The 15,341-nt window shown below is 40.0% G+C and overlaps 1 protein-coding gene across 1 annotated transcript in view; it reads left to right on the top strand.

Moving 5' to 3' along the window:
• NKAIN2 (sodium/potassium transporting ATPase interacting 2) overlaps positions 1–15,341 on the top strand; it is a 1,481,925-nt gene that overhangs the window by 190,188 nt on the left and 1,276,396 nt on the right. The gene's annotated exons all lie outside the window — the stretch shown is intronic.

Genomic DNA, 15,341 nt, shown 5'->3' with positions numbered 1-15,341 from the left:
CACAAGGCTCAGCAGGGTCAATATAAGCAGGACAAATACATAAAGATATTTTTTATATAAATAAATACCCACATAAGGGGGTAAAAATCTATAAGCTGCCTATAAATATAGTAAAAAATGGCCACAACAGAAAACAACAGTTGTCACAAATAAAAACCATAATAGGAATAAATACCTGTCGCCATTACCACTACTGAGCCACACCAACACATTTTTCATCCGTAGCCTTCGTCAGGGAGGTGTGGTAGCAAGTAGCAGGATGGGGAGGGTATTTATAATGGTAAAAAAACAATCAATTTACATCCAGGGCTAACTATGTGGCGCACACAGCTGGGGGGACACCCGGCAGGACGGCATCACAGATCGCGTCATCCGGTAGGAGGAGTCGGTGATGCGAGCGGCCGAAAAAACACATGGTAAAACCATGTGATTTCAGGCGGTCACGTGACCAGCTCCAGCTCCGGATATAGACAGCAGGCCGCGATACCATACCGCCGCATCCACCCACGTGTGCGCACGTCCTGGAGTATATGTGAATACTATCAATGAAATGTTTTAATCCACATATATAAATGTAAGAAACTTAGATAAAGGGGGCAGATCCAGTGACAGGAGCGGCCAGCACACCACATGAGACATACATGGTTATGGCCGGTCATGTGATCAGGCCCGAACCCGGAAAAAGAGTGCAGCACAACGCTCATAGGATATAAGTATATTTAAATAGAAACATATTAATAAAACAATATAAAATATATAAGAAAATAGAAAAACGAATTAAATAAATGTTTTTTTTTACCATTATAAATACCCTCCCCATCCTGCTACTTGCTACCACACCTCCCTGACGAAGGCTACGGCTGATTGTGTTGGTGTGGCTCAGCAGTGGTAATGGAGACAGTATTTTATTGGATATCTGTCTTTGGCTACTTTTCTTTATAGGTTTTCTTGCTTCAGTAGCTTGATTTTGTGATATACAATTTTTGATTGGTAACACATTTAGGTTTTGAAATATTGAACTTTGCATAGCTTGTATGATAAGCCAAAACTGCATTTACAAGTGTGTAGGCCATGGAGAATTATTTGTCGTCATAATGCATTTTAAGTTATTAGCCAGCAGAATGGTGAATTGATGTCTGATTGACAGAAATGGAGAAGAGAGCATTGTATGCAGCTGCAGATATTTTGTATAAGAAAATATCTATGTCAGATCACATTGCAATGGGTTGGAAAATACAACATCTAAATAAACATCTGCATAAGTGGGGCGGCAGGGTGGCTTTGCAGTCCAGGTTCAAATTCCACTAAGGACAACGTCTGCAAGAAGTTTATGTTTTCCCTGGGGGATCTTCCGAATAGTACAGTTTTCTCACTCCACTTCAAAGACATACTTTGAGCCACAATGGGGAAAGTGATGATAAGATATATAAAGCATTGCAAAATATGATGGTGCTATATAAGCAAAGCATAATAAATAAATATTACATATGGGAATAGTATGTGCTATGTTGTTATCTAATATACAGGTCGGGGTTCACTTGGGTAATAGTGATCAAAATATAATAAGTTTTCAAGTGTCCGTTAATGAGATGTATAGTAGAGAAGCTACAAGGACAGTAAATTCCAGGAAGGGGAATTTCCAATGTTTAAGAGATAAACTGTGTGCCATAAAGTGTTACAATATCATGATAAGTTAAAGTATACCAGGTAAATGGGACACTTTTTAAAGTATCCTGAATAGGAACTGTGCACAATATATACCCTATGGGAATAAATAGGCAACAAATAAGAGGAAACCACTATGGCTAAATAGGGCTATAAGGGGTGCAATAGATGAGAAAAAGAAAGCGTTTAGAGACTAAAAGCAAAAGGGTAGTGATTAGGCACCAAATACTTATAGAAAATTAAATAAATTCTGTAAAAAGCAAATCAAAGTAGGAAATATTGAGACGTAGAGACTCGTTGCCAGAGAAAGTAAAAATAATCCAAAAATATTTTTCAACAACTTAAACAATTAGAAACTCAAAAATAATATTGTTGGCTCCCTCAAAAATAGCAGGGTAAAATGGTTTAAGAGGATGAGGGAAAAGCCAATTTGCTAAATGCCTTTTTCTCTATGGTATTTATACAGGAAAATCCCATGACAAATGATTTGATCAGGGATACTATAAATACCCCATTAAATGTCATCTGCTTAACCCAACAGGAAATATGGCGCCACCTCAAAATCACTAAAGTACACAAATCCCTAGGCCTGGATGGATACACCCCCGAGTACTGTAGGAATTAAGTACGGTGATAGACAGACCATTATTTTTAATCTTCACAGATTCCTTAATAATAGGGTCTGTGCCACAGGATTGTGGCACAGTAAATGTAGTGCCATCATTCAAAAAGAGAACAAAATCTGAGCCTGGAAATTATAGTCTGGTTAACCTCCACTGTGATTAAAATCCTTGAAGGTTTCCAAAGAAATGGTATTGTGGAGTATCTCAAGAAGAATTACCTCATGAACCAATATCAGCATGGCCTTATGTGGCATAGGTCTTGTCAAACTATATATCTTCTGTGAGAAAATAAGTTCCAGACTGGAATAGAGAAATGCAGCGGATGTTGTCTATATGGGGTTTGATATTATGCCACACAAAACTTTTGTACATAAAATGAGAATAATGGGAATAGGGGAAAATATGTGTCACTGGTTTAAAAACTGGCTCAGTGATATGCTACAAAGGGTGGTTATTAATAGAACACATTCGGACTGGGTGACAGATAACAGTGGGGTAAAACGCGGGTCAGCATTAGGCCATCTTCTTACCATATTTATTAATGACCTTGTAAGAGGCATAGAGAGTAGAATTTCAATATTTACAGATGATAGTAAACTCTGCAGTGCAATCAGTACGGAGGAGGATAATTTAATATTACAGAAGGATTTATGTAAGCTGGAGGCTTTTTCTGAGAAATGGCAATTGAAATTTAATGTGGCTAAATGTAAGGTCATGCACGTGATCAGAGGAAATAAAAGTTATAATTATGTACTCAATTATAAAACACTGGGTAAAACTGTCGCTAAACATATTTGGGTGTATGGGTGGACAACAAACTCAACTTTACTGACCAGTCTTGGGCAGCTGCTGCCAAGGCTAATAAAATAATGGGATGCATTAAAAGAAGCATAGATGTTTATGAGAAAAACATAGTTTTACCCCTATACAAGTCACTAGTGTGACCACATTAAATGTCATCTGCTTAACCCAACAGGAAATACGGCGCCACCTCAAAATCACTAAAGTACACAAATCCCTAGGCCTGGATGGATACACCCCCGAGTACTGTAGGAATTAAGTACGGTGATAGACAGACCATTATTTTTAATCTTCACAGATTCCTTAATAATAGGGTCTGTGCCACAGGATTGTGGCATAGTAAATGTAGTGCCATCATTCAAAAAGAGAACAAAATCTGAGCCTGGAAATTATAGTCTGGTTAACCTCCACTGTGATTAAAATCCTTGAAGGTTTCCAAAGAAATGGTATTGTGGAGTATCTCAAGAAGAATTACCTCATGAACCAATATCAGCATGGCCTTATGTGGCATAGGTCTTGTCAAACTATATATCTTCTGTGAGAAAATAAGTTCCAGACTGGAATAGAGAAATGCAGCGGATGTTGTCTATATGGGGTTTGATATTATGCCACACAAAACTTTTTTACATAAAATGAGAATAATGGGAATAGGGGAAAATATGTGTCACTGGTTTAAAAACTGGCTCAGTGATATGCTACAAAGGGTGGTTATTAATAGAACACATTCGGACTGGGTGACAGATAACAGTGGGGTAAAACGCGGGTCAGCATTAGGCCATCTTCTTACCATATTTATTAATGACCTTGTAAGAGGCATAGAGAGTAGAATTTCAATATTTACAGATGATAGTAAACTCTGCAGTGCAATTAGTACGGAGGAGGATAATTTAATATTACAGAAGGATTTATGTAAGCTGGAGGCTTTTTCTGAGAAATGGCAATTGAAATTTAATGTGGCTAAATGTAAGGTCATGCACGTGATCAGAGGAAATAAAAGTTATAATTATGTACTCAATTATAAAACACTGGGTAAAACTGTCGCTAAACATATTTGGGTGTATGGGTGGACAACAAACTCAACTTTACTGACCAGTCTTGGGCAGCTGCTGCCAAGGCTAATAAAATAATGGGATGCATTAAAAGAAGCATAGATGTTTATGAGAAAAACATAGTTTTACCCCTATACAAGTCACTAGTGTGACCACACTTAGAATATTGTGTATAATTTTGGTCTCCAGTGTATAAGAAGGACAGAGCTGAACAACAGTAGAGCGGGTGCAGAGAAGGGCAACCAAGGTTATTAAAGGAATGGGGGAAATGCAGTACCAAGACAGGTTATTAAACTTGGGGATATTCAGCATGGAAAAAGAAAGGCTTAGAGGCGATCTTATTACAATGTACAAATATATGAGGGCACAATACAGGTGGGGAACCACAGGGGTTCAGTATTGAGACCTCTTCTTTTAACATATTTATTAGTGACCTTGAAAGGGGCATGCACAATAGAATTTCAATATTTATAATGATCTTTTTACACCTAGGCCTGCAACGAGGACAAGGAGGCATTTTCCACATCTAGAAGAAAGAAGGTTTATTAATAATCTCAGACACATATATTTTACTGTAAGAGCAATGAGACTATGGAACTCTCTGCCACATGATGTTGTAATGGTTGATTCACTATTAAAATTAAAGAGAGCCCTGGATGCCTTTCTTGAAACTTATAATATTACTGGTTATGTACACTAGATTCTGTGAATGGACGTTGATCCTGGGAACTAGTCTCCTAATATAGAGCTTAGTGTCTGTCCCATGAGTTTTTGCCTTTCTCTCGATCAACATATTAGGCTACTTAAGTCTACCTTCAACCTTAAAACTATGAAAAACTGCAGTTTACCTTAAATGTGTGACTTGAGAGTCAGTATCTATGGATACAGGGTCTTTAGAAGATGAAAGTTAATTGCAATAATACACCAATTGCATTTATTTCTCTATATATGTGTGTTTCTTATCTGTGTCATCCCTGTTAGTAAAAAGAAGCTCCATTATTGACAGTGATATTCATTGGTGTTCTTGTTGCATGTATGCAGTCCTTGGCAGCCATTTGCTGATGGATAGTGCTGTGGTAGATGGATGCTACTGTTTTACTGTGCATTTTGAGGTCCAAGTACTAGATCTTCATGAATAATTTTACACACTGAGATACATTAACCCCTTCACGACCGGACGATTCTTCCTTTCCTTTTTTTTTCTGCCATTCTTCTTCTGAGAGACGTAACTTTTTATTTTTCAGTCAATATGGTCATGTGAGGGCTAATTTTTTGCAGAACGAGCTGTACTTTTAAATGAAACCATAAGTTTTACAATATAGTGTACTGAAAAACGGCAACAAATTCCAAATGCAGAAAAATTGAAATTGCAAAAAAAGTGCGATAGCACTATTGTTTTTGAGATATTTTATTCACTGTGTTCCCTATATGGTAAAACTGATCTATGGGTGTTATGCCTCAGGTCAGTGCGAGTTCGTAGACACCAACATGTATAGGTTTGCTTTTATATAAAGGATTAAAAAAAATGGGAAGTTTGTCCGAAAAAAGTGGCACACGTTTTACGCCATATTCCGTGACCCATAGCGTTCTCATTTTTTGGGATCTATTGCTCAGTGATGGCTTATTTTTTGTGTCTCGAGCTAACATTTTTAACGGTACCATTTTTGCACACATGCAACGTTTTGATCGCCTGTTATTGCATTTTGCGCAAAAGTTGTGACGACAAAAAAAGTCATTTTAGCATTTGGAACTTTTTTTGCCGCTACGCCGTTTACTGATCAGATTAATTGATTATATATTTTGATAGATCGGGCGTCTATGAACGCGACGATACCAAATGTGTGTATATTTTTTCTTTTTTTAACCCTTTAATTTTCAATAGGGTGAAAGGGGGGTGATTTGAACTTTTAGGTTTTTTTGTTTTTTTAATTTTTTAAAACTTTTTTACTTTTTTTTTAATTTTACTAGTCCCCCTAGGGGGCTATAGCAATCAGCAATCCGATTGCTCTGCACTATCTGCTGATCACAGCTACACAGTTGTAAACAGCAGATACGCTCACTTTCTGCTTCACTGGGCTGCTGGCCGAGTAAAACTGAAAGTAATTCATGGCAGGTATAGGAGTCATCACATGACCCTGTGCTACCATGACAACTACAGGAAGTCACGTGATTACGTCACGTGACTTCCGGTATCGGGTGGTAAGTAAAAGTTTACCGCGATCGCGATTATAATGCTGCTGTCACATATTGACAGCGCCATTTAAAGGGTTAAACGAATAAGCAGATAACGATTCTGCTCATGCCTAGCAGGCACACATCTCAGCTCTGAAAATCAGCTGAGATGTGTGTCGATCACGGCATGCTGCTGGCGGCAGACCGCGGGCAGTAACATTATGACCGCTAGGACGTAATATTACTGCCCACGGTCGTTAAGGGTTTAATAAAAGGACATTGCTACTTCCTCGGCAGGTGTTTGCTGTGATAAAAATTATATTGTTCTCCCCATACAATATAAACTGGTTGAAATATAAACTGGTTGAAACATTTGAAAGATGTGGGAGATGCCAATTTAATAAATCCCTTTTGTATTTACACAGGTCAATCAAATGATATGGCCAGGGATACCATAAACTTTCCATTAAATAGGGATACTATACCAATATGTAAGGCACTACCACACAAAAAAAAACAGTTAAAAAGTGACGAGGTTCGGATGCCATACAGATCATACATAGATCTCTAGGAGTTACATATTGTGATAGATCATTATTTCTAATTTTAAATGATTCCATAATAGCACAATCTGTTCAGGAGGACCAATATTAAACAAACCTGAACCCCAGAAAAATAAGCAGGTATATTTTTATCTATATATGTCCTAGACTGTACCAAGGTACAGCCATGGATGTTGTACATCTGAATATTTTAAGTGATTGTTGCTTAAAATGTTAGTACAAAAAAATAAAATAATGGGTCTAGGGCAAAACATATATATTTGGGTTAAACCGGTTCAATGATATGAATCTGAGGGTAGTTATTATTGGAAATACTCTGCATCATTATTAACAGTGGGGTACAGCAAGGGTCAGTTTTGGGCCTTCTTCTTTTGAATATACTAATCACCTTATAGTGGTTATACAGATTTATAAAGAATACAATTTCAATATTTGAAGATTACACTAGACCCCACATGTAAGCACATAGAGGATGATAATGTATTTCTAAAGTGAGGTTTAAGTAAGCTGGGGAATTTTGCTAAGCAATGGCATTAAAGTTTAGTGCAGATAAATGTAGGTCATGCACTTGAGCTGCAGAATCAAATTTTAAGGTTGTGTACTAAATAGTGAACAGCTGTGTAAAACTATCACTAAAAAAGACTTGGGTGTATTAAACTTAACTTTACTGATCAGTCCAAAAAGCTGCTGCTAGGGCAACTAAAATTATGGAATGCATTCAAAGAGGCAAAGAAAGTAGTTTTGTATCTATTCAAGTCAATAGTCAGTTTGAATATATATTATAATTTTGGGTTCAATATTTTAAGAAGGATGGATGCAGAGAAGAGCAACCAAGGTTAATATTGTAATTGGTGGACTGCAGTACTAAGACAGGTTATCAAATTTGGGGTTATTTAGTTTAGAAAAATTGCTTAGGTGCATTACAAGATATTTATCTATGAATGGACAGTACAGTGATCTTTATAATGATCGTTTTACACTTTAGCCCGCAACAATATCAAGGGGATATTCACTGTATATAGAAGAAAGATGTTTTCAGGGGATTGTCTGGAACATTTTTGTATTTTTTTTACTATAAGTCTGAGAACTAACTGACAGGTAATTAACCTGCCTGTTCTACCCAATGTTGGCTCAGAGCAGTCAGGGACCACTCCTAATGGTGATTCTGTTGTTTCATTCCAACAAAGCAGCTCTTCCTCTTCTGGGATACTTTGTTGACAGGTGGTGAATGACGACATCATGCTGATTGACAACCAGTTCCCCGCAGATCAGTTTTAGCAGTCATGCCCCATCAACAATGCAGAGCAGAAGAGAAGGTGCTGCTTTTGTACCGCCCCCACGCCAGCAGCCGAGTCTCTCGGATCCGGAGCTGCAGTGGCTCGAGGGGTCCCCGGATCCGGGGGGTCCGCGCGGACACTCAAATTAAAATAAGAGGTGGGATATGTACAAAGGGGTTAGAAAGTTCATGACGCCACCCACGGTGTGTGGTAACGTGAGGGACCACCGCTGCTATTGGGGAGCCCGGTGACGATGGCGTGGCAGCCTGATGTTGAACCCCTCCGTGGGTAGGGGGTTTGTGTCCCGGGTCCCGTTGTATGGTTGGTGCTTGGGTGCCATTGGGGATTGGAACAGGGGTTTTCAGTGTACTCACTCAGTCCAGGAATAACCACACCGACAGCTTGTAAACCAGTATTCTGAGCACCACTGCAGCTTGTAGGGAGCACGCTTGGGTCCGTGCCCTTGGTGTTGCTGTTAGCCTGTGGCCCTGTCCTTGGCACCTTTGTCTCTGTTTGGACCCTCGAGTATAAAACTCTTCGGTCCCGCTCACCCGTATGGCTAACAGAGTGAGCTTGCTCTCAGAATTCATGCGTAGGATTTCTTTGGACTGTATTGGGAAAGTCCTATTGCATCGGTGTGCTAGTACCCCGATTTTGGAGCAGGTTGGGGATGAATCTTGAAGTCTTCACCCCCGTCGGGTAAATTACCGGAACGCGTGAAGCTACTTTAAGGCCTAGGGTCTACGTATACCGTTGTGCCCAGGCCCCTGCCCGGTGACAGCTCAAGACCGCCGGCTGCCCTTCTCGGCTGTCCATGCCCCCTGACACTATCCCCTGCGATCGGGGTTCCAGCTCCTGCCAGGCCCAGACCAACGTCTGCCACCTAGTACTACAGGAGCCCTGCTCCAGGCCGGTGACCTCTCCCTCGCATAGAGTCACCTCAGCCTCCTTCCTCTCTTCCTGCTCAACTCTCCTCTCCACTCTCCTCTTAACACTCAACTCAACTGTCACTTTCTTCACTTTTCCCCCACCAACCCCCCATGTGGGCGGGCCCTATTCCCTTCAGGCCCCCAATGGCATGTCTGGTGGGTAAATTCCCTTCAGGCCCCCAATGGCATGTCTGGTGGGTAAAGTGCAAAGTGTTCCTAGGATTTTGATTGGCTAAGCTGTTAGCAACACCAAAGAACCAGGATCCGTAACCAAGGAGGGTGGATACTGTGCAGAAGGGGAGATTGCACAATACCCAGTGACAACCTGATAAGCCAGGGCGTCACAATTTGTCAATGTGAGGTCACCAAAAGCTGCAGAATTGCCAATAATCAAGTTCAAAGAGTGCCAGAATAGCTAAATATAATATAAAAGTCACAGACGGCGACTAGATTCTGGACATGGGATATCAATTCAGGAAATTAGTCTAATTGCCATATATGGAAATGGGAACTAATTTTTCCCCTACTATAGCTTAGTATCATAGTACCAACTTCATGGGAATTTTGCCATTCTCTATATCAACATGATAAGATATGAAATATATGGATTTGTATCTTGCAACCTTGAAAGTATGAAACCACTTAGTATCGCAGCATGTCCAATCCTCCCATGCACTGATGACTCCAGGCTCAGTCAGCACATAGAAAAGAGAAGGTTTGAAAAGAAGTTGGAATATCTTCTCAACATTTTTGTTCTGTAAAAGTAGAGAACTAGCAAACTGCTTACAGGTAATAAGGGAATGTAAGCATTGATGATATTTTAGGGAATCACTGTTTGCACAATATCAAAATATGTTAGATTGCATTTATTTACAGGCAGTTTATCTATTTTACTTTGGTATTTGTAGAGGCCAGATGTTACACTGTGTTGGATCAGATTACAAAATAATTTTTTGTTGTGATTTTACCACACATTATTGGGCACATGAGTATGTGGTTCGAGAAGATTTTTCCTAAAAAAGTTTCAATAAGAAAGATAATGTGGTAAAAGGATGTCAAAGCCAAGTATATTTAAAAGAATTTTCAAATATGGTTAGATATTTAAAACACAATTGAACTTAATATTGGTAAAACACAGACACAGAGATAGTCACCAGTGAAATTGCAATGTATGGGAATATAGTGTTGTGCTTCTAATTTGCTTTTATTGCAGTTGACCAATAATAGCACCAAAAGTACCTGACAACATATCTGGCTAGTGATCCAGAGTCACAGAAGGCCATCGCTTATGGGTAGACAATGCGGTGTAGATATCATACCAGAGGTAAAACAACAGTGCGATCATCAAACAAAAAGAACAAAAAACTTTCTACCAGTTCTATTGATAAATAGTAGAAAAGCGTTCCAAGTCCAAAAAGTTAGGTTGTCCAATAACCAGTTGTTGTCCACGGTATACTAATATAACCTATGGATCTGACCATGGTTACTTCTTCCTTGTTTAGAAGCCCATAAATATTGAACAGTATTAATAAAGTCCTTTACATGCCTTTATAGAAATAAGTAGAGCCAAAATGCCTCTTTTCTGTCCAAAAAATGGAGGATTCATATGAGGACTTAAGACTTAATGGTCCTGTAATAAGTTGTCAGGAAAGTACTACAATCCAGCATGCCATGTTTTTTCTTCAATTGCAGGATGGTTAACATAACAGAAGCATGCAGAATGCCAGTGGGTAAAACCTACAGCATATACTTAAGAGACAGTATGCCATGCTTTTCCATATACACTGATGACTCTGTGATTTTAGTCCACCTAATAGACAACCCAATGTATACCATTGTGTTAATACATGACAACATATACTCATTCATGCCAAATTATTTTGTATTAGCATGAATAGTCGGTACTGTATGTATATATATATATATATATATACAACAGCAAAAGTGTTGCTACTAGAGTTGAGCGCGGTTCGCGGTTCGTGGTTCTCCAGTTCTAGGCTCGAGTGATTTTTGGGCTGTTCGAGATCGAACTAGAACTCGAGCTTTTTGCTAAAAGCTCGATAGTTCTAGATACGTTCGAGAACGGTTCTAGCAGTAAAAAGCAGGGCTTTTTACAGCTACAGTGTGCAGGAGCCATCGCTGGCAGCCTGCCACAAGCTGGTAACCAAGATAAACATCGGGTATCCAAGCAAAGCGCTTTGGTTAGTAACCCGATGTTTATCTTAGTTACGTGCAGGAAGCCCACACTTTCCCGCTCAGCTCGCTCCGCCCCCTCCTGCCCGCGGCATGTACACATACATACACACACACACACACACTCTCACCCCTCCCCCCCCCCCCCCGCTCGGCTTACCTGCGGTGATGAAGTCCCGCCATCCCGACCTCAGCGCTGTCACTGTCCTCCATGGCCGCCGCTTGTCACATCACCTCTCGCTTCCGACCCGAGACTGACTAGCGGTGACGTCACGGACCTCTCGCGAGACTTGCTGTGAAGGCGCCGGTCATTGACCTCAGTGACAGGGGCTGTCAGTGTGCTGGAGATCAGCGCAGGTAATGTACCTCACTGACAGCAGCACTTGTCACCCCCCTGCAGTGACCTGGGCTGACCCATTGATGTTAGCTCAGGTCACTGCACTGCTCTCCCAGCCAATGGGGAACATCCTGCTCTTCATTGACTGGGACAGTGTGGATCGTCATGGCAACCCCTTGGATTACACCAGACCTGGATTTGTAATAAATTGGTTAAAGAGGGAATGTTTTGGGGAGTGTTTTTTCAAATAAAAACGTGTTTGTCGTCTATTTTTTTTTTATTACTGACTGGGTTGGTGATGTCGGGTATCTGATAGACGCCTGACCTCACCAACCCCAGGGCTTGATGCCAGGTGACATTACACATCTGGTATTAACCCCATATATTACCCCGTTTGCCACCGCACCAGGGCGCGGGATGAGCTGGGGCGAAGCACCAGGATTGGCGCATCTAATGGATGCGCCACTTCTGGGGCGGCTGCGGCCTGCTATTTTTAGGCTGGGGAGATTCCAATAACCATGGACCTCCCTAGTCTGAGAATATCAGGCCCCAGCTGTCTGCTTTACCTTGGCTGGTGATCCAATTTTGGGGGACCCCTACGTGTTTTTTTTTTAAATTATTTATTTAATTTAAAATAACAGCGTGGGGTGCCCTCAGTTTTGGATTACCAGCCAAGGTGAGGTTGCCAGCTGTGGTCTGCAGGCTGCAGCCGTCTGCTTTACCCTAGCTGGCTACAAAACTAGGGGGAACCCTACGTCATTTTTTTTTCATTTTTTTGGCTAAATACAAAGCTAAGCACCCTTAGTGCCACATGAAAGGTACCAAAGGGTGTTCCACTTTTTCTCCATTTTTTTCTCCACTTTTTCTCCACTTTTTCTCCACTTTTTCTCCATTTTTTTCTCCACTTATTCTCCACTTTTTCTCCTCTTATGCTCCACTTTTTCTCCACTTTTTCTCCACTTTTTTCTCCACTTTTTCTCCTCTTATGCTCCACTTTTTCTCCACTTTTTCTCCACTTTTTCTCCTCTTATGCTCCACTTTTTCTCCACTTTTTCTCCTCTTATGCTCCACTTTTTCTCCACTTTTTCTCCACTTTTTCTCCACTTTCTCTCCTCTTATGCTCCACTTTTTCTCCACTTTTTCTCCTCTTAATCTCCACTTTTTCTCCTCTTATGCTCCACTTTTTCTCCACTTTTTCTCCACTTTTTCTCCACTTTTTTCTCCACTTTTTCTCCACTTTTTCTCCTCTTATGCTCCACTTTTTCTCCACTTTTTTCTCCACTTTTTCTCCTCTTATGCTCCACTTTTTCTCCACTTTTTCTCCACTTTTTCTCCACTTTTTCTCCTCTTATGCTCCACTTTTTCTCCACTTTTTTCTCCACTTTTTCTCCACTTTTTTCTCCACTTTTTCTCCACTTTTTTCTCCACTTTTTCTCCACTTTTTCTCCTCTTATGCTCCACTTTTTTTTCCACTTTTTCTCCTCTTAATCTCCACTTTTTCTCCTCTTATGCTCCACTTTTTCTCCACTTTTTCTCCTCTTATGCTCCACTTTTTCTCCACTTTTTCTCCTCTTAATCTCCACTTTTTCTCCACTTTTTCTCCACTTTTTCTCCTCTTATGCTCCACTTTTTCTCCACTTTTTCTCCTCTTAATCTCCACTTTTTCTTCACTTTTTCTCCACTTTTTCTCCACTTTTTCTCCTCTTATGCTCCACTTTTTCTCCACTTTTTTCTCCACTTTTTCTCCTCTTAATCTCCACTTTTTCTCCACTTTTTCTCCTCTTATGCTCCACTTTTTCTCCACTTTTTCTCCTCTTATGCTCCATTTTTTCTCCACTTTTTCTCCTCTTAATCTCCACTTTTTCTCCACTTTTTCTCCACTTTTTCTCCACTTTCTCTCCTCTTATGCTCCACTTTTTCTCCACTTTTTCTCCTCTTAATCTCCACTTTTTCTCCTCTTATGCTCCACTTTTTCTCCACTTTTTCTCCACTTTTTCTCCACTTTTTTCTCCACTTTTTCTCCACTTTTTTCTCCACTTTTTCTCCACTTTTTCTCCTCTTATGCTCCACTTTTTCTCCACTTTTTTCTCCACTTTTTCTCCTCTTATGCTCCACTTTTTCTCCACTTTTTCTCCACTTTTTCTCCTCTTATGCTCCACTTTTTCTCCACTTTTTCTCCTCTTAATCTCCACTTTTTCTCCACTTTTTCTCCTCTTATGCTCCACTTTTTCTCCACTTTTTCTCCACTTTTTCTCCACTTTTTCTCCACTTTTTCTCCTCTTATGCTCCACTTTTTCTCCACTTTTTCTCCACTTTTTCTCCTCTTATGCTCCACTTTTTTTTCCACTTTTTCTCCTCTTAATCTCCACTTTTTCTCCTCTTATGCTCCACTTTTTCTCCACTTTTTCTCCTCTTATGCTCCACTTTTTCTCCACTTTTTCTCCTCTTAATCTCCACTTTTTCTCCACTTTTTCTCCACTTTTTCTCCTCTTATGCTCCACTTTTTCTCCACTTTTTCTCCTCTTAATCTCCACTTTTTCTTCACTTTTTCTCCACTTTTTCTCCACTTTTTCTCCTCTTATGCTCCACTTTTTCTCCACTTTTTCTCCTCTTAATCTCCACTTTTTCTCCACTTTTTCTCCACTTTTTCTCCTCTTATGCTCCACTTTTTCTCCACTTTTTCTCCACTTTTTCTCCACTTTTTTCTCCACTTTTTCTCCTCTTATGCTCCACTTTTTCTCCACTTTTTCTCCACTTTTTTCTCCACTTTTTCTCCTCTTATGCTCCACTTTTTCTCCACTTTTTTCTCCACTTTTTCTCCACTTTTTCTCCGTTCTTTTTCTATGGTCAGTCTACCCATTAGCTCTGCCATGCATACTGTAGCTCTACACCTACTGCACATGTTACTTTATGATTGACATCTCTTTCGTACCAGAGCTGTCTAAGCCTACTCTGACCCCATATTTGTCATTACTATATTGTCCTTGTACTGTATTATGACATTTGTATCATGTGTTTCATTTCTTGCTGTGTTGCAATTTTTTTGCTGCATCCCAATTGTACCTCTACATTGTTCGAGTTTATGTTATTGTTCTCTCACTCTTATGTGATACTGATTATTGTCATTTTTCATGATTACATGCAGATAAGTCCAATCTGACGAAGGCTCAGGCCGAAACGTCATTTGTAACTTGTTTTGGACAAAAACATATATGCTTATGAAAAAATTTTTTTCTTAATACGGACCAATAAAGAGTGATTTTGCATTACTATCCATTGTGACTTACTGACTTAGTCTGGGAGATATAGAGTGCCGAGGTTACTCACTAATTTTATCTATTATTACCTCTGAGCACCTATATACCAGTGAGCAGAGCTTCCTCTACAGTAGTTCTCCTGATTAGGCATGCCCTTACCTCATGAGCAGGGCATTGCAGCTTTGGTAGCAACCATTATGACATGGACTCTGCTGCTGTGGACCCGGGGAGAGTGAGTGCAGATTCATTGCACCCACACTCCTCACATGAAGGGTCCGCACTCCTAGAAAATGGGGGATACGTTCCCTGAGTGTCTCCCCCCCATATTCTAGACGGTCCAGAGTCGTCGTGGGACCCCTTTATTTTTTTTCTTACAATAAATTGGTGAAAGAGGAAATGTTTTGGGGACTGTTTTTTCAAATAAATTTCTTTTGTCGATTTTTTGTTTTTGTTAGTACTGACAGTTTATGATGTT

Source organism: Anomaloglossus baeobatrachus, chromosome 3 (assembly GCF_048569485.1).
Source record: "Anomaloglossus baeobatrachus isolate aAnoBae1 chromosome 3, aAnoBae1.hap1, whole genome shotgun sequence".
NCBI lineage: Eukaryota > Metazoa > Chordata > Amphibia > Anura > Aromobatidae > Anomaloglossus > Anomaloglossus baeobatrachus.
This window is presented reverse-complemented; position numbering and strand designations above follow the sequence as displayed.